Raw genomic sequence first — 27,734 nt, 5'->3', positions numbered from 1 at the left:
CTCAACAGTCATCAACATCAAGGCAAGACTGTCTACCAGCAAATAGATTATGACTCGCTCAAGGCTCAGATGACGGTTAGCATTTTTCAGCAATAAAGCATTTTTAAATTAAGGTATGTACATTGTTTTTTCAGACATAATGCTACTGCACACTTAACAGTCTACAGTATAGTGTAAACATAACTTTTACATGCACTGGGAAACCAAAAAATTCATGTGACTCACTTTATTGCCATATTCACTTTATTGCGGTGGTCTGGAAGTGAACTCGCAGTATCTCTGATGTATGCCTATTAACACCTTGGCATCTAGGTTCATAATACAAGGGTTTGAATTCCTCTGTAAAAGCTACTGTCTTACTATAACTTCACCATATTTGACGTTTCCTTCTTTAATTCCTTCCAAATAGAGAATTTTATCGTATCATTAGGAAATCAAGAAACATTTTTATATCTTCCATAAGAAAGATTTGTCTGGGGCAGGCCCCGTGGCACAGCGGTTAGGTGTGTGCGCTCCGCTGCTGGCGGCCTGGGTTCAGATCCCGGGCGCAGACGCACCGCTTGTCAGGCCATGCTGTGGCGGCGTCCCACATAAAGTGGGGGAAGACGGGCATGGATGTTAGCTCAGGGCTAGTCTTCCTCAGCGAAAAGAGGAGGACTGGCATGGATGTTAGCTCAGGGTTGACCTTCCTCACGTAAAAAAAAAAAAAAAGAAAGATTTGTCTATAGAACCCAGTATTTTATCATTGTCCACTGTGAGATAACCAGATTCTTTGTTTATAAATCTACAAGTATGTCTGAGTTAAAAATTAATTGCCTCTAAACATGGTCACCTTCTCTCATCTTCTTTTTAAAAATTTTTCCTTCTTTCTACTCTGTCTTCAGCTCAAGCTACTGACATCAACACTGCAATTTACCACCATCTTTCTTAAAATATTAGGTTCTAATATTAAAAGGGGAGAAGAATCAAAATATCCAGGCATATAAGACTTGACAACAACCATATTCAAAATTACAATTTTATATTTGAAAAAGATAATTGCTTTTATAATAGAAACTCAGAAAACAAAGTATACTGAAATTGTCTTGGTTGGCAGGTATGGTTACAAAGGTTGAGAATCACTAGTCTACAATTCTCACTTCTTTAACCCACTGTAACACAGCTTCAGACCCAATACTATACTGAAATTGCTATTTTTAAGAGCACCACTGACTTTAGACACCAACTGGAAAGCTTTTGCAAGTAAAATAAGGTGCTATCAAAAATTACACAGGGAAAACAGACATAAATCAAGGCTGTCCCACTAGAAGGTATAATTCTAACAAGGACTAATAATCATAATCCCCAAATCCAAACCCTCTTATGTTTATTTTTGTTACATCACAAAAGTCGCACATTTTATACTTAAAAACATACATACCGTCATTATTTTTAACTCTTCCTCCTATTCCCCAAATTCAAGTCCTATTTCTACAACTACTCACTGTGGAATGTGGAATGCACCCTTTCAGATTTTTTCTCTGCACTTACCTGTGTATGAGGTTTTCTGCGAGTGGCTGTTACACAAAGGAAATCACATGTACTGGTCAGTATCTTGCTTTTTCATGTAATATATCATAAGATTTTCCTAAAGAAGCACATGTATTATCTATTTCATTCTTTTTCATGGCTGCCTAATATTCTACTGTAAGGGCATACCATAATTTATCTATTCTAATGATAAACACTGAAATTGCTTCCATTTTTCTTTATATAATTCCCCCTCTGCAGGGAATCACCATGTAATATTCTCTAGGAATCTATGATAGTATTTATGTATTATAGGTAATACAGAAATGAAACTACTGGTTCAGAAGTATGCACTTTTAAAACTGACAGACACTGTCAAACTTTTCTCCTAAAAAGATGAAGCTACTGGGGCCAGCCCCATGGCTTAGTGGTTAAGTGCGCGTGCTCCACTGCTGGCGGCCCAGGTTCGGATCCCGGGCGCGCACTGACGCACCACTTGTCCGGCCATGCTGAGGCGGCATCCCATATACAGCAACTAGAAGGATGTGCAACTACGACATACAACTACCTACTGGGGCTTTGGGGAGAAAAAGGGAAAAAAACAAAAAAGGAGGAGGATTAGCAATAGATGTTAGCTCAGGGCCAGTCTTCCTCAGCAAAAAGAGGAGGCTTGGCATAGAAGTTAGCTCAGGGCTGATCTTCCTCAAAAAAAAAAAAAAAAAAAAGGTGAAGCTATTTATACTCTGTTCAACAATTTATGAGGGCCTACCTTCCAATTTGACACTTATTAATATTAAGGTTTTCCAATGTTTGCCAATTTTATTACCAAAGATTTTTTTAAAATCATATCTCATTGATGTTTCGAATTTCTCAGATTACTGATGTGGTTGAGTATCTCTTCAAAACTTTATAGGATATCTATATTTCTACTTCTTTAAAATTCCTACATACATTCTTTCTCATTTTCTACCAGGTTGTTGTTTTCATACTGATTTGTAGGCACACCTTGTATACTCTGAGTATTAACTTTGTCTATTACATGTCAAATGCTTTATCCCAGTCTGTTGCCTGCCTCTTTTTAATGGCATCTAAGTTTGATGTCTCACTTGAAAAGGCCTTCTCTACCCCAAAATGTTTTTAAAAATTCACTTCTTCTAAAATTTTTGCCATTTTGTTTTTTACTTATAAATATTTAGTCCATCTGGAACTTAGTTTTGAAAGTACCATTAAGCGGGTAACTAATTATCTTTACCTCAACTGGATAGCCAATTGTCCCACATCATTTATAAACTAGCTCTTCCATTATTCACTTATTTATCATAAAATAAATTCTTCTGTATCCATGGAGCTCCTCCTGAATTCTATATTCTGTTCCTTTGATCAACATGCCATTTTCACTCCAAATAGCTATTTTTTTTAATAATTGTAATTTTACAGTATGTTTTGATCTTTGATAGGTAAGTCACCCTTTGTTATGCTTTTTGAAATCTACCTGACCATTCTGTGTCTCCTTCTCAAAACCTGAAACATCAGTTTGTCAAATTCCATTTTTAAAATCATACTGTATTTCTAATTAGCATCATACTAACTTTATTTTGATTAATTTGATGAGAATTGCCGTTTTTATAGTATTAAGTTGTCACATTCAGGACTATAGCATTCCTCTATCCATTCAGATCTTCTTGTAGTTTTCTTCATATAGTTGTTGCACATTTTAAAAATTTCTTAAGTATTTTAAAACTTAGGCTTCTACTTTTTTTTGTTTTTGTTTTTCATAATTGGTTATCGCTGGTGCATAAGAAAGCTAATGAATCTTTTAAGTTTATCTTATAGCCAGTTGGTTTACTCTAATCTCTTTTTGACTCAAATCATTTTCTGTTGACAATCTTGTATTTTCTAAGTAGGCAATCATATCAACTGCAGATAGTAACAGTGATGTATTCCACCTCCACTCCCCAATATTTAGAGGTTAATTATGTTTCTTGTTTCTTAATACATTAGCTAAGACTTTTGGACAAATGTTATGTTCCTATCTTGTAACGGAAGTGCTTCTAATATTTCACTATGACATTTAATATAGGTTTCTGGTAGAGACCCTTAACAAAGTTATTTCTGTTAGAGTTATCAGGGACAAGTGAATAGTATTAGAAAATGATCGTTTTTAGCACAAAAGAGATAATCATATAGTTTCCCCCTTTAATCTCTTAATATGGTGAATTACATTAATATATTTCTTAATACTGAATCAGTATACACACCTGAGATTCAACATATCAAAACTGGTATGATTTAATGCTTGAAAGCCCAGGCTCTGGAGTCAGAATGCCTGGGTTCAAATCCCAAATCTTTCACTAACTAGTTATATGATCTTAGTCATGTCATTCAACTTCTCTGTGCTTCAGTTTCCTCATTTGAAAAATGGTGACAATAATATCTACCTCAGAGGGTTGTTGTTTTAAGGATTAAGTAAACTGACACATGTAAAGTTGTTTGGAACAGCACCCAGAACATGTGTTAATATATATTAATTATTATTTACTGAGTGCCGTACATTTGCCAGGCATAGGATATGAAGAATTACAGGGGTTGGCAAACTAAAAGGCCTGTGGGCCAAATCTGACCCCCTGCCTGTTTTCGTAAATAAAGTTTTATTGGAACACAGTCATATCTAATGTTTCTAATTTATCTACGGCTGTTGTTATGCTCTTACAGCACAGTTAAGTAGTTGCAACAGAGTCCAAATGGCTATAAAGCCTAACCTATTAACCATCTGCTCCTTTATAGAAAAAAATTGCCAACCACAGCAGTACTGTTCAAACTCAAGGAGTTTAGTCTAACAGCTGAGACAGACAAGTAAAGAAATATATATGCAACAGTATGATATGCATACAATCATGATATTCTGAGAGTATTATGGAAACATATGGCAATTCAGTACTAAACGAAAGGAAGGATTCACACAAGTGAGAAGAGGCATGAGAAGAGGTATTTTATTTACCTTTAATTATTTAAAAATATGTATTTGTTTACATGTCTATCTCTCACTCTAGTGTGTGAATTACTAGAAAGAAAGGGATTATGACATTCATTTTTGTGACATTCATATTCTAAATATCTAGGACATTTAAAGTTTTTAATAAATGATAAATAAATGAATGGTGAAAATAAGAGTAGGATACTTGGGTGACAAAGATTAGACATGTCAGTTAATGTTCTAGATACAAATATCCTACAGCAAGCACTTTACTTGCCATGGTAAATGGACTTTCTCTTTTAATGCTTATAATAACCAATTTTAAGAGCGACATCCTATTAGTAACCCCCTCTAAAGTGAAGAAACTAAGGCTCATAGAAGGAAAATCACATGCTCGTGTTTATATACAGTCAGTAAGTGAAGAAGCCAACAAACAAACCTACCTCTGCCTGATGTAAAACATATGCTTTTTCTACTACAGAATTGGTAAGTAGTGAGAAAAAGACACAGTCACAGGATATCAACAGAGTATGCACTCAAATAGAGACAGAAGACATTATAGTTGATGCAGCAGAAATTGTGGTGTGATTTTAATTTCTAAAATTGAGCAATGATCTGAATAAATTCGTGTTTTTGAAATATTAGCCTGCAAGCAGCCTGAAAGATGGATTAGAGGGACAGTTGCCTCTACATTTTACCCAAAGGCTACTCTATCACACACAATAGGGCAGTTTTAGTAAGGTTCAAGTAATAGATAAAAAAATAAAATTGCTAGCATACTATGACATTTGAGTACTAGTGATTCACTTACTGATCTGAAGTATTGGAAATAGCTGGTCCTAACATGGAAGAAACAAAAAGGTACTTCATAAACTATTAATCAAAACATAAGAAAAACAAGTATATACTGCAAATGAAAACATTACATGGAAAAAATCAAGTCTTAAGAACAAAACTATAATTGAGAATGGCTGTCTTAAACCAAAAAAATCTAGAAAATGTAAACATAATGAAATCACAAATTATAAATTACATTTTCACTTTTTTAATTTAAGCAAATCTTAAGAAAAACTGATTTTGAAGTAAATGAAAATGACTACTCCTTCTTCAAGCTAGATCTCAACAAAAGTAGTTGTATATAAGGTCTATTCCTGCAAAAGAAAGCATATAATTACTTTTTAAGGAAAAATGTTCTTAAAACATCTGTTTAGAACCCCCAGAAAAGTAGAAACATTTTTTTTCCCCTCACTGGGTAATTGGATAGTGAATAAATCACTTAAATTTTAAAAATTATTCTGTTCAAATATAGATTAAAATGTGGATTCTGAAGAAGGAAAACAGAAAACAGTATCTATCAGACATTTCTGATTGAGGCTGATTAACATAAACAATCTAATTTATCAAAGAGATAACTTTTACACCAAGGTTTATTTCAAAGTACACATCATACTTACTTTGTATTTCTAACAACTACCACATAAGAGATCTCAAGAAGTGAGGGAGGATGAGAGATACAGAAGTCAATCAGAAGTAATAGTTTCATCTGTAAAATAAAAGTACCACCACATATCTGTCAGGTCTGTATAGGATTTAAAAAATAACCAAGTACTGGGCCTAAAATCCAATGCGAGTTCAAAGAAGTAGATCTTACTACTACAGATACAGAAATGGTCTTCCACGTGAAAAAAAGAAAAGTATAAAGAATTCACTTTTGCATATCTTCACCCTACTTTGGAAAGAACAGCTGAAGTTGCCTGGAATAGAATATTAGTATTCCCTTGCAAAAAGGAAGAGAGGCATTAGATATGAACTGCACTAAAAGATTAATAAGAATGGAAAGAAAGCTTTTATATGCATTCTCCTTGCCAAGAAAGCAGTTAAAACTTTTGAGTAAACTAAATGCTTATTGGAAGCATACTATATTTACAGAACTTTGAAGGATAAAACTTGAACTCATAATCTCTGGTCTTAACTAAAAAAAGGCTGCACTGCTTCCAATATAGTAGTATTAATGTAAGCACTTACATGGTACTTTAATGTTTTCATGGTTTCCAACATCTCTTTGGGTACTCACAATATTTCTGTGGGGAAAACAGGATATACAACATTCTCCATTTTAAGGTCCGGCAATCTAAGATTGAAAAAAACTAACCTGAGATCATACGGCTAATAGGGTGAAGTTGAAACTAGGCTCCAAGGTACTTTATCTCCTATCTAGGAAACAGAAACAACTGGAATGATGAAGCTGTTTCAAGCACTGACAAAAGGGGGTGGGAGAGTGAACTGTTAATTTCTCCTTAAAGCAAAATTTAAAAAGCAAAATGTTTATTCAGTAGCAATTTATGAAAGCTGAAATTTAGTTCAAAAGGTTTGTACTGCCTTAAAACTTAAGATAGTATATACATTTTACAAAGTATGGAAAATGCTAGTATAAATAAATTCCAAAGGTTAACCTAAGTTTTGGGGTTTTGTTTGGTTGGTTTTAATGGTTTTAAGAGGAGAAAAAGAAACACCACTCATTTTATCCAGACAGCTCTCCATCTTACACATCTTTTCCCAGCACCTAATACTACCCCTGATATGCAGAACATATTTATTAATGCCTACCGAATGAAAGAATGCTCTTATGCTATATTCTTGCTCTCTTGATGACACAAAATATAGAGTAACCCTAGCCAACTGATTCATACAACCATAACCCGAGGCACCACTATTCTCAATAGTACACGAAACGCAATGTGCTGAAGAAAACAGAATTGCCTTAGAAACACATATCTATAAATTTAGAAACTTCAAAGAGATATTTCATGTAAATGAATTCTCAAAATAATTGGCATCCTTTAAATCACCATAACGTACCTTTAAACAATCTTAATGGAAATATTTTAAAGGAGATTTTTAAGTCTTACTTCTCTGCCTTAATCTGCACACTATACAACCTTTTCTTGATGACTCAGGCTCATCAATGTAAACATCAATTATTAGACTGTTCTGTAACACAATGACTCTTCTTGGAGTTATTGAGGGATGTCCAACTGCTTGCCTCTTCAATAACTTATCTGAGATTACTTTTAAAAACAAGGTTTCCTACTGCCTGCTCCCCCTGTTGTCATTTATAGGCCAAGGGCGTCCTAGTCAAGGTTTCTGAAGTGTCAGTTGTAGTTTAAAATATGTAAAACCAGAACAGGCAGTTGATATGCTTAACCTTATATAAATTCTAAATCAAGCCACGGAGTAGCTATTTTCACTGCTCTAAGGCCTAGCTCAAAGGCTTTTCTTCTTTCACTTCCTAGTTCTGAGACCTAGTCTAGGCTGTTGCTAGAAGTTTGGCCACAAAATAACAATTACAATAGTAGTTATTTCTGTACATTTTCTTTATTTTTATTATAACACATGGAAAAAATACAATGATAGTCATAACAAAACACAAAAACAACCACGTAGACAAATGATATAAGGCGCTTCACATTATGTGCTATATGGACAACTACCTAGCCAATTATTAGCCAGGAGTCAGCAAACTAGGCCTGCTGGCCAAATCCAGCCCACAGTTGGGTTGTTTTCGTTTGGCCCTTGAGCTAAGAACGGTTTTTACATTTTTGAAAGATTGTGAAAAAACAAACAAAAAAGAATATTCAACAGAGACTGTAAGTGGCCCACAAGGTCTAAAATATTTACTATCTAGCACTTGACAGAAAGTCTGCTAACCCCTGATCTAAGCTATAATAAACAAACACATACAAGACATGTAAGCTATCCCTTATACATATAGGTTAAGCTATTAATATGTCAAAGTAGATGTATAGTTCTTTCAGTGATGGGTTCATAATGATACAGCCCAACTGTCTTGTCCAGCCCTGCCTTTTCCTCTTTTGACCATGACCTGGGACTTAGCCAAAATCTCTATCCAACCTTCTTTCTTTCTTCCTCCTAATAATTGTCCTTGGATGCTCTCAGACTGGTCTCCTTGCTACTACTTCCAGCTCTGGCTATCAATCTTTTTTTTGGAACGTCTTTCCTTTTGCTATCTAACTCCTTCCTAAGCTTCAAGTCTGACTTTCTCCAAATGCCTTCCAGGATGGTTCTAGACCTTACTTTCCTTCAAATTACAGTCCTTCCCACCCCATTTAATAGTACCATCTTACATTTTTGCTAATAATTTCCTATGTGTTGTCTAGAATCCCCAACTAGTTTGTAAACTACTTGAAGGAACGAAACACATCATGTTGCTTTTTCTATCCCCACTTTAATAATAGCTCATCACCCTCTGAGCACATGTCACCCCCAAGTGCACCTGTCTTGGAGAAAAAATAGTCTGAGGACTAGTAATGGGTGATAAGCGACTGGAAATAGCAAAGGATGACATCCATAGGCTACCCTGCAAACTTACAAAGTGTATGTGAAAGACAAGCAAAACTATAACAGCAGGAGAATAGAGAGATAAAGATCAAGAAATAAAAAGAGACCACTGAATAATACTTTGAAATAAAAAGAGACCAAAATTTTAATATTTACAAAAATTATAAAAGCTCACAATACACGTGAAAAACCAAAACTTGCCTTTCAACACTACTGGCCATTAATTTCCTTTTAATAAGCCGTTCTCGACATGATATTCATGGAGGCCATTTTTCTTTCTTTTTTTTTTTTTTTGCAATGTGATAAACTGCAGCACTAAAAGATTCAATGGAATAGACATGCACAGTTTCCTAAATCTTTGGATTTACAATAGTGAATTTATCTGAAATCTGCTAGGCATAGCTAGAAAAAAACAATCCTTTATCTTTTGATTACCTGGCTAATAAAACTGGAAATCAGGTGCATATCCCTGACTGTCAAAGACATCATCTAGACTTATTTTCATTGAAAAATGCAGCAAGAACATCTAAAAACTCTTTAGGTTACTTTATCAAATTGTATTTTAAAAATATAGGTAAAATATAAATTGCACAAGCCTTCAATGTATGAAAACAAAAAATATATACAAACGTTTTAAAACAAGCATAATTACCAATAAGTCTAAACTAAAAATGGACCAATTATAAATTAAATGCTCTTTTCCTAGGTAAAGGTACAAAAGACAATGAAAAATTAATCATGCATCCCTTCTTCTTTTTCCCTAGGTTTTATAGTCTCTCAGTCTCTTTATAGTCTCTGACCTACCCCTGGCTGGTCAGAGAAGAGGGAAAATTTTTTCTTATTTAGTAATAAAATATGCTCAATATTATACTACAGAAATTTCAGAATTAAAAAGTAATTATTAAATACATGGTAAAATAAATCAGCTCTCAATTACTCACATGAAGAGGGGAAGTGATGACATAGATGACATCAAAGGATAATCCTAGAACCTGTTTTTTCGAATGCATGTCATTAATTTGGGAGAAGCAAATTACCCTTATAATTATGTTTATTGAGGCCAGTGTTAACCAGAAGTTTACTTTTCCTGAACATTTAATGATTCTGAGGATTCAGAAAAAAAGGAAAAAGAGGCAGTTAATTCAGAAGCACTGGCTAAACACAGCCAGCCTGGGATAAAAAATTTTTCCAAGAAAACTGAGAGATGATCTATGAAGGGAAAGAAGAAAATATGGTAAAATTTACTGTGATAGTGCTGAAATTTTTAAACATAAAATTATTTATAAAAATTTTAACAAGATTTTTTTCCTAAGTCATCATCTCTTCTTCCCCCAACTGGTGTTATTAGTGATAGCAAGAATTATCAGTAGGCTAAAAGCAAAATTTTAGGTTCTATATTATAAAAGATACGTTTAAAATCCTTTTTATCACTGTTTTCTGTTAAGTTCACCATCTGTCTCAGTGGGCACTTTATCTCATTACTGGAAAAAAATCAATTCAACCAAGAAAATATCAAAAAGGCACGGGACTCATCTCTCTTGGATATTTTTAGGTGATTTAAACAAAACTTACACCATGGCAAAAATTACAGATTTAGCAAATACACAAAAACTAAATATTTATCCAAATACAAGATCATAGCCACAAAACTCAATTAGTTTCTGTCTAACATATGGCTCCAACTCCTGAGTGGCATATGTTTAGCCCTGGTGCTGGTAATTGCATGGTGATAAAATATTATAGTAACAGTTTAACTTTTATTTCATTCTTATAATGCAGAAAAACACACACCAACTTTGGTTTCAAGAACTAAAAATACAGACCACAGTAAGAAGCAAAATCATTATGTCGCTCGGTTTTAAGAGTCCATAGTGAACACATACATGAGGATTATACCGTAAAAAAAAAAAAAAAAATCTTGTCAGACTGTTATTCTTAGTTAATAGATACTCAGACAGAGGCGTCCAAAGGAACTTAGACAAAATTTCACAAAAGCAAATCTCGAATTCACGACTCCTAACACTCCAGCAAAAATTACACACCCCCTCCCCCCACAAAAAGATATCCCGAGGCTTTTAACGCTAAGTTTAATAAAAGAACGATTAACGACGGTAATGAAAACAGCCGCCGTTCTGCCCACGATTACAACTAAATTATTTGCTCGTTTTCCTTTACCTAACGCATGACGTGCTTCCACCGCCGTGTCAAAAGTTCAAAAATCCTGGCTGTTAAACAGGCGAGGACCGCAGCCTTGAGTCAACCTCCCGACGGAACAGGTGGTTGACTCGGCCAGGGAGAAGGCCGGCCAGGTGCTGGCATCAGCCGAACGGGAGCAAACACACCAGGGCGGGTTTTCGAGGTTTTAACCCCCAGATGAGCGGGGGAAACTCTTCAGAACAGCGTTCAAGTTCGGCGGCCGCCGGGCGGCCAAAGCCGAAGACGCGGCGGCCACTCGGCGCTCCTCTCCGGACGGCCTCGCCCTCGACCCCCGAGCCTCCGGGAGCGGCGCTGCTCGCCGCGGGCCAGGGAGGCGGAGGGAGGGCCGCCCGCGCCCCCGCGCCGCCTCCTCGGGCTGGTGGGGGGCCGCGGCCGCGCCCCTACAAGCGCCTCCCGAGGAGACTCGGGCCCCGCAGGTGCCCAACAAGTTGACGGGTCGCGTCCCCGGCCCCACTGCCCTCTGCGCGCCCACACGACGGGGTGGGCCGGCCCCTCGACGAGCCCGAGCCTCGCTCGGCGCCCCGGCCCTCAGCCCCAGCCTAACGGTTTCCGTGGCGCCTGCTCCGGGGCGGGAGGGACTGGGACGACTCGGTCTCCCCGCCTTTCCCGAAGGGAGCGCCCGCGCTCTCACCTTCGAGTCACGCCGCTCTGAGGCGGAGGAAGGCGGCTTCCCTGGCGCCTCTTCTCCGGGTTCCTGAGCGTTCGCGCTCTACCTCAACAGCAGAGCCAGCTCTCGGGGCCTCCGCGGCCGCCGGCGCACTGGCTGTTGGGGTGGTTTCCCGGCAGTGACGGCGCCGCCTCAGCCCCGCTCTTCGCTCCCTCTCCGTGTAGCTCCCGCTTTCTGTTTCACCCGAGGGACCACGAACGCCGCCGCCGCCATGCTTACTACGGAGCCGGGAGGAGGAGCCCCGAGTCCGCGCGCCGAGTGCGGCTGCGCGAGCCCCGCCGACGGCGCCCCCGGCCGGCCGGGACCCCGCGCTCCCGCCCCGCGCCCGCGCCGGCAGCCCCGCGGGTGTGTCCCAGGAGCGCCGAGTCGCCCGCGGAGCCACGGGCGCGTGGCGTCCGAGCGCCCCCTCACCGCTCCGGGTGCCCACCTCCTGAGGCGCTCTCTCCTGAGGCCCGGCTGCGCCTGGTTGGTCGTAGCATCCGCCGCGGCCAGGCTGCGAGCGACACCGTGAAATGTGGAGCTAATGGACGTTTCTAGGGCCACTCACAATTCTGTCTAAATTGTAAAAGGTTCCTCCTGAGACGCACCGTGTCAGCCTCTTTCCGAAAGCACGAGAACTTAACGCCGGCAGGTGCTTTTAAAGACACTCCCCCAAGGAAGAGGAAGACAAGCGAAGTGGGCTTGGATGTTTACAATCCCAAACACTTAGAGCCTGGGACCGCTATAGCAAGCAAAAATGTTGAGATATTTACTTAAGTTGAAAACGTGGGGGTTAGTTTCTCGATCTCTTTCCCAGTCAAATCGCGTGGAAACCCATTACCTTAGTTTGTACAACAGCACGAAGACTTACAAATGAACGCAGCAAGGATTTCCTCAAACCTCCAGCAATTGGGGGCGCTGTAATAATGCCTGAGGGCTAGCCTGGGCTGCTTCCCCCTCAGTTTGCACTGGAGGCCTTAGGAAGAGGGTAGTTCTTCGGACGGGGAGTCCAACACCATGTCCCTTCAAAAACAGTGATGGATGTAACCAGGCTCCGTCTTCTGGCTTTATTTCAGTTTATTAATTGTGCTGCCTTTTAAAATAACAGTATTTTTATTTTAATCTTTTTACAGAAATCCTTTAAATGTACTGATTTCCTACATTCCTAAAGAATACAGTGGTTAATGAAATCCTTTGTTGATGACTGACCATCAAATGGATACCTTGGCGGTACGCTCAAGTCCCAGGGGCTTGCTGAGGTATGTAAGATCCCTACTTGAGTGCTTTCTTTTTTCTCTTTGGAATGTTCTCATCACCTTTTCTAATATCTGTCACTGCTTCCCGTCTCCTCATCTGCCTCTTTATCCACTCTGATCCTTCCTCTCATCCTTTCTACTTTACTGTTTATTTTTTACTCTTTTCTTCCTTCTTGACTGCTTTTCTCTATGGCTCCAGGTGATGATTGATCGGATGTTTATATCCACAGCCAGCTAATGAGAGATTCCTTTTCTTCCCATCAGCAAATAGGAGAGTTACTCTATATCAAGTGGTATCTTGAGATATTTTCATTGTTGTTCACTATCAAAGTTCTTTCCCTGCAAGAAGTGTTTCCTTTTCTTCACTTCCAGGTTTTGCCCTCTTCCAGACATAATTGCTGGAAAGCTGATCTCTGAATAACTAAAGCATAACTGAATATTGTTTTAAACTATGAGGATTTATCAGAGTGTGAGTGAGTTGCGTGGCTTCTCCATATTGCTGCCCCAGCTCTGTTTGGTCTGAGACTAAGCTAGTGGTTTCCAAACCTGACTCGCAGCTAGTAATTTCCAAAGCTTCCTACTTGGGAGCTTTTTAAAAAGACAGAATCTTGTAATCAACCCCTTAAGATTTTGACTTTGTGGGTGGGGGGAGGCCCAAGAAATGGCATTTTTAAAAAACTGTATTTTAAACAGTATGTTTGGGGGCCAGGCCCCGTGGCGTAGTGGTTAAGTGCGTGTGCTCTGCAGCTGGCGGCGCGGGATTCGGATCCCGGGCGCGCACCAAGGCACCGCTTGTCAGGCCATGCTGTGGCGGTGTCCCATATAAAAAGTGGAGGAAGATGGGTACAGATGTTAGCCCAGGGCCAGTCTTCCTAAGGAAAAAAAAAAAAAAGAGGAGGATTGGCATGGATGTTAGCTCAGGGCTGATCTTTCTCACACAAAAAATAAAATAAAAAGTGTGTTTGGGGCATACCTGTATGTATAGGCACAACAAAGAAGAACAGTTATTTTGAAGGAGACTAAGACAATTCAAGAATATCATTGAAGTAGATCTAGACGTTGTATTCAACAATATGCAATGCTGAAGGTTGAGTCAAGTGAGGACTGGGGAATTCATTTCCTGTGGAGAGAATGAATCACACACATAAATAACCCTAGCATGGGCACCAGTATAAATTCTCTGGGAATCCAGAGAGGGACAAGAATTTATGTCAGCTTTGAACAAGACACTTCTCAGTGCTTCATTTTTCTTATCAACAGAATAAGGGTCATTTTCAATCTTCATCTTTCTTGAGGTCTCAGCAATACTCAACACTGACCAGTTATTTCCTTCAATATTTCTTCTTTCTTTGGCACTATACTCTCTTGGCTTTTTTCCTACATTTCTGGGTGTTGCTTCTCTAATTTCTTTGCAGATTCCTTCTCTTCTCCCTAGCTATTAAATATAAGAGGTCCTCACAATTCAGTTTAGGTTCTTTCCTATTTTCATTATAATCTCTTGGCCTAAACATCATCACCCACACCAGTGGCTTTAGTTATCCTCTACATGCTGATGATTTCCACATATGTGTCACTAGCCCAGACTCTTCCCCTAAATTCCAAATCTGATACTAACTGCTTTGTGGATATGTTCACTTAATGTCTCAAAGTTACAAAGTTTAGTCCAACTGAGTTATAAACTCTTGTTGTATTCTTTTCCCCTCATCTATCCACTTGTTCAAATCAAACATATAGTAGTCATTCCTGATATTTCCCTCACCCTCATTCCCCATATTCATTGCAGCACCAAGTCATGGCAGTTTTATCTCCAAAATCTCTCAAATTGGTCTACTTCTTTCCATTTGACACCAATCTAATCTGATCTTACTGCATACAATCTGAGTCTTTCTTTTATTCTCCTCTTTGCAGCCAAAATGATCTTTCTAAAAGCAAGTAAGACTATGTCACTTCTCACCTAAAACCTTTAAACAGCTTCTCATTGCTCTAAGATAAGACTAGAATTCTTAAGATGGCCTATCAGACCATGTGAGGTCTTGCCTTTTCTAGTCTGATCTCATACCACTCACCCCTTGCTTCCTGTGTGGAAGACTTCCTGGCTTTCTTTTAGTTTCTTAAATGTGCTGTGATCTCAACAGCCACAGGCTCTCTGCATATGCCCTTCTTCTCCCTTTTAACCATGTTATCTCTTACTTGTCCCAGTAAGGAAAAACATTTCTGACTTCCCAGACAAGTTCAAGCCCCTTGCTGACGTCAGCTCTCCTACCACCATGTTCTTTTTCCTCTATGACTTACCACAGCTTGTAACATTTTGGTATGTGTAGGTACTAGGTGTATGTCTGTTACTCTCTTCATGAGGAGAAGGATTTTGCCTACTTTCAGTTACATATTGCCTGGCATGTATTAGGTGCCCAATAAATATTTCTGGAATGATTGAATGTTGTTCTTTGAGGTCCATTCCAGAATTATGGAAGGCGATTGAAACGCGAAATTAGGAGATTACTGATCAGTTTTGAGAGAGCAATCTTCTGTATGATTAGTGGGAAGAGATAGAGGAATATGTTGGGAGACAATTCTCCATGGAACTATCATATTTCTATACATCTTGTGAGCAGAGGCACTAGCACCTTTTGTTCTAGACTATATCTTTTTCCAGGATGTTTATATAGCAAATAGCCTTGGAAGATAGAAGTAGTGTCTCCTACAGAAGTAAAGGGCACATTTGTTTACCATCCAATAAGATAATATCTTCTTTTGTAACAAAGGTTGAGCAGGTTTGCTTCCAGCCCATTATAAAAGATTGGGGGTTTCCTAAGCTTGGGGTTCCTCAGCTGTCACACAAACCCATTGCATGTGTAGCATCACCTGGACCACTTCATGTTGCCTGTGAGGCAAGGGAACTGCCGTAAACATTAAGCTGGTGCTGCTTGCTGTGCCTTGTGCAAAACAGTCCTTTGACCCAAAAGACTCTGGTTTTCTGCTAGCATCCAAGAAACTGTAGTAGGCTAAGTTATTAGCTTGCAAGGAGCATAAAATCTCAGACCCTTCACAGCTCTTGACAAGATATAGTGGGTTGAAGAGAAAGAAGGAGATGAAGTCAAACAGCAAGTGGAGACTTGTCTTTTAAGAAGTTTGGAAAAAAAGAAGTTTGGTGAGGAAGAGAGATGGGACAGCAGATTGAGGCAGGAGAGTTGTGCTGACTGAATTCTCTGAACAACATTGGAGGTCCTAACTCTGAACAGAGCCAGAGAAAACACTATTGCCATTGCTCTTCTCTTTGGATGGGGAACTGGTGCAAATCTGGAAGAGGAGAGGGAGGTCAAAAGCAGTTGACCTGGAGGTACACCAGTTAAAGCAGCCAGGAGCTTTTTGTTTGTCTCTGAGAAGGAGTGTGAAATATTGTGGGGGAGGAGAGAGAGACTTTGGAGTCAGGTAAATCTGGGCTTGAATCTCAGCTCTGTTACTGACTGATTGATCTTGGGCATGGTATCCTTCTGAGCCTCAGTTCCTCACCTGTAAACTAAGGATAAATGTCTACTTTGCAAGATTAAATGGCATATTGCATGAAAATGCCCGGTACATGCCTGATGCTCAATAATAAAGAATAGCTATATGATTAGGATGTCCTGGCTATTTGTGAGCTGGTGGGGTTAGGGAAGTCCAGAACCTTCCTCCATATTTCCAAAGATACTTGGGAAAGGACTTGGCTAGAGTTAACTCTTGCTCCAAATTCTTGATCCTGTTGCAATCTCCATTCCTCACTGTGCTTTCCCAGCCATGCCTTACTCCTTCCCTAAAAGCAAAGGAAACAAGGCACAAAATACAAAGCAACTTGACATTGGACATTGGCCATTCCCACCACAGGGAATTTTTCACTGGCCATCATTCTTCTCAGACCCTACCCTGCTACTATGTTGCTATGGACCCTCGCTCTAACAAGAACGTTTTCTACATTTTTCTAAATTTCTGGGACCCACCTAGAGCCACCTCCGTTTAAAGCTACCTGGGGACGATTCCCAAATGCTTGTTAATTTATTATTACTCAGAGCAATTTGCCTCTTTGTTTTCTGTCCTCATTTTTTTCAGAATAGCCTGGGAAACCTTAGCTTTCTTTTCAAAATCAAAAAGATCCATTTAAGTGGTTTACTAAAGAGTAACTCTGTCCTGGAGAAGTAGTTCCTAAACTTTAGCGTGAGTAAAAATCAACTGGAGTGCTTGTTTAAGATACAGAGGTTCTGGGGCTGGCCCAGTGGCATAGTGGTTAAGTTCATGCACTCCGCTTCGGTGGTCTGAGGTTCGCAAGTTCGGATCCCAGGGACGGACCTAAGCACCACTCATCAAGGTGTGCTGTGGCAGACGTCCCACATATAAAAAAATGGAGGAAGACGGACACAGATGTTAGCTCAGGGCCAATCTTCCTCAGGAAAAAAAGGAGGATTGGCAATGGATGTTAGCTCAGGGCTAATCTTCCTTACCAAAAAAAAAAAAAAAAAAAGATATAGAGGTTCTACTATATGTCCCCCACACCAAGATTTGGATTCAGGAATCTGCATTTTACAAGCACTCCAAGAGATTCTGATGAGTCTAGTCCGTGGGCTGTACTTTGAGCATCTTAGAGCAGCTCAAACAGCAATCAACTTTCACAAATAAGATGGTTTTTCTCTCTGTGACGTGGAGTTAAACTGGGATTAACTCAGTTGGTCAAGAAAACTGCTATGGTTCAAGGCTTTTATATTGTTTCTTCTTTATAGAGAAACCAATTAGGAAAGACCAAGGAATTCCTTAATTACAAAATGATAATCCTAATAGTCCAAATTTGTCAATGTCAATGATATGGTTTCAAAGCAATGCTACTGGAGACAGTCTTACTTCCAAAGAGGGAGAAGTCTTATCTGGTTACTGGCCAGGACTTACTGAATAGGTTTCTGACCCAAAGGGGCTATACAATAATAGATTATAAGGATTTTCTCTAGGTTGAAAAAATAAGGTTTTTATATCTGTCTTTTAGGCTGTCAACAGCTCTTTGATGTTTTGTACAGCTTTAGGAGGCTCTGATAGCAGTCCTGGGATTGAACACACTATGATCATTATCCAGCATAACCAGATGACATATGAATCAATTTTAAAGACAGAAGAAGGAGATAGGCATCTTTACGGATAATGAGGCTGAAGATGACTTGGGATTTGAAAAAGCTATCCCCAAACTACCTGCCTTTTTTTTTTTTTCAAAAAAGCAAATTTCAAAACCAGAGCAATACTTTATCAAGATAACAATGAAATTTTATTCTGGAAAAAATACAAATAAAATTTAATTGATCAGGAAATAAAAATCCAGATAATTTAGATTAAATTATCACCAAACTGAAAGCTCTTCCTCAAATTTCACAAGTAAATATGTAAACCAAATTGCATTTTAAAACTACCAGACAAATCAACTATTTGTGGTAAGTAGAGTAAATATCTTTATATAAGTTGCCTTTAATTTTTACGTATAATATACAAATAAAACAGGCATATTTTAAATAGGGACAATGATATATAATAATGGGAAAAACTAGGGAAATTGTTTAAAAATTTATATACTTTTAATGAAGTAAATAAAATGCTAATTTTATTTATTTCAAATTTTTATGTATAAAATTTTTAAAAATCAAGGCACATCTGAACTTCGATCTTATTTTCTCTTTACACTGTACATATAGGATATAAACCCAGTACTATTATGTCCAAAAGACAAAAGCTAAAATTAATTACTAATAGTAATTAGTATTACTAAAAGAAAGTAAAATAAAGAGACTACTATTTAAAAAATAATGAAAGATGACTTTACCAAATAAATACTCAGCCTCAAATTAGAGAAGCTAATGACTTAAAACACTGGAAATTTAAATGTAGCCCATTTTCCCAAGCTATAGCAGACTAAGAGTAAAAATAGGATCATGGTAAAACTGTTAAAGAGTAGTCTCACATTCTTCTCCCATCCACACTCAAATTTCTTCTGGATGATTCTAAGAATCCAAGAATGAGTCCTCTGAGCAACTCCATGACGTTCACCGTCTTCCTCTTTCCTCCTCTGGCTTATTGAGGTCTTTTCTCCTATTGTTTCCAAAGTGAACCAGGCTCCCCCACTGCAGTGCTGTCTGTGCTAAGACTAACAACCCCTGACTTGAAGGGCACCCATGCCTGTACCAAGATACAGTTTTCCACCGGCACCATCTCCTGTTGCTGTTGTCTTCAGCTCCAAAACTCCCATGTACATCATAGCAAAGCATATAATTACATAATTTGTTTGCAACTCTAGGACTCAGGCATGAATTCATGGAATAGACAACAAGTTCCACTAAGCCTTTTCCTCTAACACGGGGCAATTGACCTTGAAGCAAACTTTTCATATCTCTCTTTACTTGGGATGGGTTTTTTTCCCCTCCTCGGTAAATAGGCCTGCTCTACCAGCTCAAATCCTAGGGCAAAAAACAGTTTAAGCTCAAGCTGTGACCTCAGCTACAAAAACAATTAAGTACTTCTGATGAGGGACTTGGATATTAACGAAATGATTTACTATATTAATTTTCTTAATAGGAGTGTCTATTGAACATTGATATTACACTACGAATCTTATTTGACATAGAGTAAGAGCAAACTCCTTTCTTGCAAGGATCAATTTGATAATCCAAATTTGCTTCAGAGAAGGTCCATTGCAAAAGAGAGAATTGATCAAGAAATATTTATAGAATACCTTTTATACTGAAGGCTCTGTACGAAGAGCAAATGCCTTAACCTTAACAAATTTACTTTTTGTGCTAATTATTTATCTTTTGCTCTCAGTTCCAAGCCCACTCTTTTATACTGTGCGCTGGGATGCTGGGGCTAGTTCTGGAAACTACATTTCCCAGACTTCCTTACTAGCTGTCTTCCTGTTAGGATCAGCCCATGGAAGCTGTAGTAACTAGAGAGAGATTGGAAGGCAGGTGAAGGAGAGACAGGACTTGCTTCCTATTTGCAATTCCTGTCAAAAAATAACAGCTACAAAATAGCCTCAATGTCTTTTGGCATATTTAGCACTAGCTGTGCCACCTCCCTTCATGGCTACCAGGACTGGCCAACTGTGTCCCCTTGTTAGCATAAGCACTAGCCATACAACACCTCCCTCAGAGACCTGAGTGCTAACTATATGAGGACCATCTTCCTCCAAACAACTAGGGTTTTTCATTTAGTTCCCTCCCCACCATCCCCCGAAGCCAGCAGGCGTCAGCTACTTCCTCTAGCATTCCCTATTTGCCCTTTCAGTTTTTCAATATCTATGTGACTAATTCCTTGGATTACATCTCTCTGTTTGAAATATCTAGTGTGGTTTCCGATTTCCTGCCTGGACTTTGACTGATAGATTGTAACTAGATAGATTTAAAATACCTGGTTAGGGAAGCAAACTGTACTCATGAAAAAGACATTCACAAATATAACTTTTGAAATGAACAGCTCAGATAAAATTTGCTACAGGAGTTCAAAAAGGCAAGCAAAGTTGCTATGGGATGATTAAATACAGGCATTGTGCTTTTAAAATTTAACTTCTTTTATTTAATCTTCAACACTGTGATCAAAGTACTATTAGTCTCATTATATAGATGAGAAACATTAGTTCTGAGAGGCTAAACATATGTTCACATACATACAGCTAAGAAAGTAGCAGAGCTGGGATTCATACCTAGGTCTGTGTGACTCTAACACATTCTTTCCATTATCCATGTTAGTTTAGAAGGGGTGAAATTTGAGGTGAACCTTGAAGAATAGGCTTCAAATAGAATGGTCAGAGGAGAGCACTTGAATGAGAATGATAGCTAAGTAAGGCATGAGATTGGGAAAATGCCAAGGGTGCCTGGGGGTAAGAAACAAGCCGATGCAGAAGTTTGTGATGAGGGTATGGAGATACAAGGCAGAGAAAGTAGATTGGGGCCAGATTAAGAAGGACCTTGGTTGGAACGCGAGGAATTTAGGAACCACTTATTTTTAATCAGGGGTCAGAGAAGTGAAATGGCAGAAGTGAAAAGCTATTGGTATTGTTGATTAATGGACTTTATCACTGATATTTGTCAAGCCACTGTTATCAAAGTCTTTTTAAATAACCAACAAATTAAAACAAAACAAGAGAAATTAAAACAAAGCAAGAGAAAACCTACTGCCGTCAAACGGAATGATTAGAGAAGGAATTTTAACTTTCCATAAATTTCAGGATAAGTAAAAAACAGACCTCAAGCAAAAAACCTTTTAAAGAGAGAATGATTTTTATCACAGAGAGAAAAAGAATACTTATTTATTCCCTGCTTTAAGGTAAATCAAACTCCTAAAATAATCTACATGGCTATGAGAAATGAAGTGCTTTTTATAGAAAGGTATTATTATTTGACTAGTACATTATTAGGGGGTAAAATGAAGAAATTAAAATGACAAGCCAACAACGCTAACTTGAGAGATGCCAATAAAGTCGGTCTCCTATCAGCCTGTCAGTAGACTATTACGTTCTGTTACAAAGCTCTCCTTGAAGCAGTTGGATTCAGACATATTATGGGTTAGATAGACTTTTGTGTGCTAGCCTGGAAATTCAACTGTCATTTGTAACTTTGTTTCCTTGGCAAAATGCCTTTGCAAGTTCTAAACAGCAGTGGTTCAAATTAACTTTTGGAATATAACCCATTTGCAACTTGAGGACCACCTGTGCTTCGAATGTAGCTTGTCTGTTATCACTAGGGTTTTAACTATACTGAATCTCAGAGGATTTCAAATTAGTTAGTACCTTTCTTTCAAATCCAATACCTTATTTGGGAAAAGGAGATTAAAAAAAGTAACCCACCTGGTGTGAAGAAAAGGCAAATTTAATAACTTTTTTCTGTTAAAGGCCTAATTATAAGGAAGCAAACATTTTGTCTACAAGAAGAAAGAATAAAATAATGAATTTAAAAATATCTGAGTATTTATAATGGAAGACATTATTTGTTTATCTTTCTGCGTACAGTTTGTCTCTACAATGTGAAGGTAACACAAAGTAAAGAACTGAGTCGATTATGCATAACATGCCTGCTTAAACTATTCTTAATGATGTTTGTATACTATAGGTGAAATTTTTCTAGGCTAGAATTGTAAAGATTATTGCAGTAATTTTCCATTGAACAGTACACAAAAAGATGCGGGCAAAGACCTAGAAACGATACCTGGTGTTAAAAATTGTCTCTTTACAAGAGGATTGAAATACTTGTTGTTCAGGAAAAGGACATAAACATTTGATTGATTTTCCAGTTAATTTTACTCTTTGAAGTAATTTTTTTTCCTCTTTAACAAGAGAATAATTAAAATAGACACAAAGCAAAATAAGAAATATTTCTGTCTTCCGTCAACTCATACTTTATTGAAGACTTTATTTAAGCTCATTAAATTCATGGCTGATAGTTTTGAGAGGTGCTCTATGTGTTATGTAAAGTTGTGGTTTTCCATCAGCTAGGTAAGCTAATGAATGCTGGTGTTCTTAATGGAGGCTCACTTGTTATTTTACCCCCAAATTTTTGTTTGCTTATTTTATAAATTAGATTTCTTCCCAGCTCGTTTGTCACATAAGCGGTGGGAATAATACCATTTATAGTGAGATCTTAAAAACATTTCTTCTATTAGATACCCTAAATATCTTTTAAAGTCTTAGCCTGACAGGTTGAAAATTATTATCTTTATTTAGAGTTTACCTGGTCTTTTATTTTTACGTATTGTTTTATTAGATACTTCATTTTGGTTTTCCTCATAATGACAATTCAAAGCCGTCAGCCTGACAGTCAGAAGCCCTGGATGCTAGTTTACTCATTCAACAAGTGCTTCCTGAGGGCCTTATGTGTAGGGTGATCATTGCCATTCAGTTCTACAAGTGTTTTAATTTCTATTATGATTTTCTCTGTAATCCATAGAGTTATTTAGGAGTACGTTTTTTTTCTTTCCAAACATTTTAAATTCACAGTTTATTCTTGAATTCTAAGCTTTTTATTCTCCTGGGCAGAGAACATTTTGTATAATAGCTGTTCTTCAAAGTTGTTGAACTCTTTGGTGATGTAATAATGTGATCTTTTTTTTAAAAATGTGCACTTGAAAAGAATGTATGTTCTCTGTTTGGTGCAAAAGTCTATTCATATCTCTTTGATAAAACTTGTTAATTTTGTTGTCCAGTTCTTCAATATTCTTATTAATCATTTTGAGTTTGACTTTTCAGTTTAAAATCTTCCACTGAGATTGTCAGTTTGTCCATTTCTCCTAGAAAAATTCAGTAAGATATTGCTTTATATATTTTGGGGCTATGCTTTTAAGTACATATGTGTTGAACATTGGTTTATTTTCTTAGTGGATCATTCTTTCTTAGTATTATTCAATGTCTCTCTTTATCTTATTAATACTTTTGCCTTAAATTCTTTTTGGGCTAATTTTATTTTTGCTATTATAATTTTTTTCTATTTGTTTGATTTAGCATATATCATTTTTCTATCCCTTTATTTTTAGTCTTTTTGTGCACTTGTGTTTTAGATGTGTCTCTTACAAACAGCGTAGAGTTCGACTTTATTTTTCATCCATTCTGATAACCTCTATAGTTTCATAGGTGAGTATAGTCTATTTATATTTATTGTGATTCCTTATCTATTTAGACATATTTCTACACTCTTACTTGTATTTTCTTTTTATCATGTTTTTCTTCGCTTTCTCCCCCCTTTATGCTTTCTAATGGATTAAATAAAGTTTTCCACGTGCCCCGTAATTTTCTCTGCTGGTTTGGAAATTATAGATTATTTTTCTGTTCTTTTAATGGATTTATTTATTTATTTCTATTTCTATTTCTATCCTCTTGCTAAGCACAATACTGATTTTGGCCTACTTTACTCGTTAGCATATACAACTCCCTTGTTTTCTCAGTTCTCCCATTTTGTTGCTATTTTTGTTATATCTAAAGTTTTAATGTATTTCTTAATTGAACATAAAAATATGTATTTATGTATTAATTTATACTCAGTTATTTATATTTACCAACATATTTTTAGCTATTTCTGTGCTCCTTATTGCTTCTCATATCTTACACTGTCTCCTTAGGTTCACTTTTCTTCTTGTGGAATGAAGCATGTACTTTAATAGCTCTTAGTGAACGTTTATGAAAATTTTGGAGTGAATCAAATGGTTCCTAATCATTTCAGACCCAGACATAGATTTTTGTAACACATATTTTGTATTGCCTTCTTTACTTCAATGAAATAAAATACATAGATAATATAACTTAATATGTAAAATTAATAACTATATAATATATAACAATATGTAAAATTTCTAAGCAATCAATACCATAACTGTATATCATGTATTAATAAAAGGAGAGTAAGTAATCAAAAATAATGTACATTTTGATATGTAAATAAATGCTTGAACATGACCACACTAGAAGACATAATGAAGTAGTCACATGCTTACACCTACTTATAATGTTTAAGGTTGGATTTAAGAGAAGTAAAACAATATTCAACTGAATATTATCAGTATTTTTACTTTATATTTTTATTTTACATTTTATCCTTTATCTTATTTACTACTTATTTTACATTTTACTTTATATTTGACATTTTAATAAAAAGGCGAAATATGTATACACACACCCACGTATGCATGTCCATACATAGAATCGCCATGAATATAACAGCTACAAGGTACAGATGTGTTATTATTTGAGACTCAGATTCCTTGAATGGCCTTGCTATTGGTGACATAATTTTCCAAAATAGTGAACAACCTTTAGTAAACGTGGGGTCCACAGAAACCCATATGATTTCAGGAGGCCCATAACCTTGGAAGGAGAAAAGTATGTATGCTGTCATCTTTGATATGACGTCCTTTTTGCTTTGTCAAAGAACACCGTTAATGCTCTTATTCAAGCTAAGCAACAATAACCTTCACATTAATATATCTCTGCCTATAATTTATATGTATAGACTTGTTATTTAGTGCAATAAGAATGAAACGCATCAAGTATAGTAGTTCCCCCTTATCCACAGGGGATACATTCCAAGACCCCCTAGTGGATGCCTAAAACTTCGGATAGTACCTCACCCTACAGATACTGTGTTTTTCCCTATACATACATATTTGAGGTGCAACAGCAAAACTAGCACGAATTACTTTTTTCCTTCTTCACAATTTCACAAATAGAAGGTTTGTTCTTACAGTAGATCTTAGCAACCTCAGCATATGATTTTTTTTCTTTCCTTATTAAATCAGGAACTTTCACCTTTTCACTTAAAAGAAGCACTTTATGGCTTTGGGGCCATTATTAAGTAAAATAAGGGTTACTTGAACACAAGCAATGCCATACCGCGACAGTCGATCTGGTAACCGAGAGGGCTACTAAGTGACTAATCCGTTGGTAGTGTATACGTCGTGGATACACTGGACAAAAGAATGATTCACATTCTGAGAGGGATGGAGCAGGACAGCATGAGATTTCATCATGCAATGCAGAATTAAAACTTATGAATTATTTCTGGAATTTTCTATTTAATATTTTCAGACCGTGGGTAACTGAAACCACAGAAAGCAAAACTGCCAATAAGGGAAGACTACTGCAGTGCAAATTTATTTCCTTTTTTTCAATATGTTGATAACTCTATTTCAATATGATTGGCTTACTTTTATGTATTTTCTTTTATGCATGTAAAAAATGCATTTTATGCATTATTTTTAGAAGTGAGGTCCATAACCTCTCTAGATTACCAAAGGAGTCTTTCACACAAAAAATGGCTAAAATCTCAGAGCCAGGGTTTCAACATCTTTGTATTATTCTGCCTGAGTTGACTCTGTGGGATAGGGTCAGAGCCAGGACCTCAGTGAGGGAGTGTCCAAGAGGAGTGTCTGAGAAGGAGTGAAAAATCAACATAACTCATAAATATAGTTAGACTATATTTCTGTCGAAGTATAGTTAGACTGGTAAAAGACAGGAATGCAAGAAGGTATCGATAGAGTGCTTTTCCGTTTCTCTTCCATCAGGCTAGACCTGGGGTTCTCAAACTTTGGTGTGCATGAGAATTCTGAAGAGCTTGTTCAGAAACACTGATTTCACTGAATCAGAATCACTAGGGGTTGAGTATCATACTTGTGATGCATATGATTCACAGACCAAACTCTGAGAAATCTGGGCTATACATGCACCTCTTGCACAATGTTTTAAAGGGACCTGTCAGCAGCTAATACACATTGCATTTTACTGCTCCATTGCTCGGAAAAGTCTTTCCCTTATCTCATCTTCTTGGTGCACGTTTACTCATCTATTAAGCCTAGAGCACATGTAGTTTCCTCTACATTTATTCCTTCCTAAACCCCTCCCACCCCTCCCATAGTTCTTTATGCATTTCTCAGTGCAATAGGGATGTTTTTAGATTACATTAAAATTATTTGTTTAAATGTCTGTATCACTAGGCTGAGATCCTCAAAGGCGGGGGCTATTTCTATCCATCTTGGATGTTTTTTTTCCTTCACATCTTAGATATATGTTAACTTGAATTGAAAATGAAGAAATTCTATTTTCATTGAGAATTCTCACGGACTTTATTATAAAATCATTCTCTTGTAGATTCAAACTTCTCTACCTATATAAATGTTTTATTCATTTTATCTTTTGCTCTCAGATCAAGTTTCTTGGGAATGCATATATGTACATACACCTGCATATATAAAAATACCTCATATTATTTACTTGGCAGAGATAGTTGCCTATTCAATGTGCATTCTCTTCTTCTTACATACAAGCCATAAAAACAAAACAAAACAAAATAAAAAAACCTGTATTTTCCAGTCTTCCTTGCAGAAAAGGGCAATCATGTTACCCAATTCTGAGATGTGAATGGAAATTATTGGGTAGGACTTCCAGGAAAACCCTTAAGAGGAGGACGGATTTAGCTGGTTTGAACATTTTTACCCTTTTCCATTTGATTCTCCCGTTCTTGCTATCTGGAACAAGGACACAACATTGGGAGGCAGAGTGGCAATCTTGGGACCACAAGGTGATGAGCACCCTAGGATGGTTGAATGGAAGGATACAAGGAACTTGGGTCCTGATTGCATCATGGAGCCACTGGCCAGCCCTAGATTTTCTACTTCTAAGTTTCTTGTAACTAGAGAAAAATGAAATCCTAATTTATTTAAGCTATTCTTCCTTCACTCCTCCCCTTCCTTCCTTCCTTTCTTCCTTTTTTCTTTTCCCCACCTCCTGTTTTGCGTTTCTGCAGTAGAATGCAAAACCTTGACTGATAGTTATCTAGCCTCATCAATGAGTAGAGTATGCTCCTGTTAACCTATGTTAGTGCAGCAGAAAACTAAAGAACTGGCCATTACTTGGTTATTTGACCAATATAGAGAATGAACATATATTCTATCTGGCCTCTTCATCCCTAAGTTATAAAGTGGCATTTATATCAATGTTGCATTTATAAAAGTCATATATATGTGTGTGTGTATATATATAAAATATATATTTATACATATACACAGCCATCTAAAAAATGTTTACCATAGTCCTCAATAATTAACAGTGGTGGGATTTCAGATTATTTTTACTTCATTTCTTATAATTCTATATATTGCTTGCATCTCCTTCATGACTGTGGATGTATGATCTTTATAATACCAAAGATAATAAAACTACTTAAAAAAAAGTGAGGTATAATAGTAAGCACGTTCTTATTAAAAATAAAACTTTTTTCCTAAGAATATTATTTTATTA

At 37.3% G+C, this 27,734-nt stretch overlaps 1 protein-coding gene and 1 long non-coding RNA gene across 2 annotated transcripts in view; one reads left to right on the top strand and one right to left on the bottom strand.

The window, feature by feature from the left end:
• FNDC3A (fibronectin type III domain containing 3A) overlaps positions 1 to 11,945 on the bottom strand; it is a 181,259-nt gene extending 169,314 nt beyond the window's left edge. The window contains exon 1 of the mRNA XM_004433662.3: positions 11,691 to 11,945. The gene's annotated coding sequence lies outside the window, so the exon portion shown is untranslated. The remainder of the gene's footprint in view (positions 1 to 11,690) is intronic.
• A 164-nt stretch (positions 11,946 to 12,109) lies between these two features.
• LOC147916130 (uncharacterized) overlaps positions 12,110 to 27,734 on the top strand; it is a 45,497-nt gene continuing 29,872 nt past the window's right edge. The window contains exons 1-2 of the long non-coding RNA XR_015553421.1: positions 12,110 to 12,357; positions 12,839 to 12,964. This is a non-coding gene — a long non-coding RNA (uncharacterized LOC147916130). The remainder of the gene's footprint in view (positions 12,358 to 12,838; positions 12,965 to 27,734) is intronic.

Source organism: Ceratotherium simum, chromosome 10 (assembly GCF_057802395.1).
Source record: "Ceratotherium simum simum isolate JZ-2026a chromosome 10, ASM5780239v1, whole genome shotgun sequence".
Classification (NCBI taxonomy): Eukaryota; Metazoa; Chordata; class Mammalia; order Perissodactyla; family Rhinocerotidae; genus Ceratotherium; species Ceratotherium simum.
Note: the sequence above shows the minus strand (reverse complement) of the source record. Positions and strands in the feature narration are given on the sequence as shown.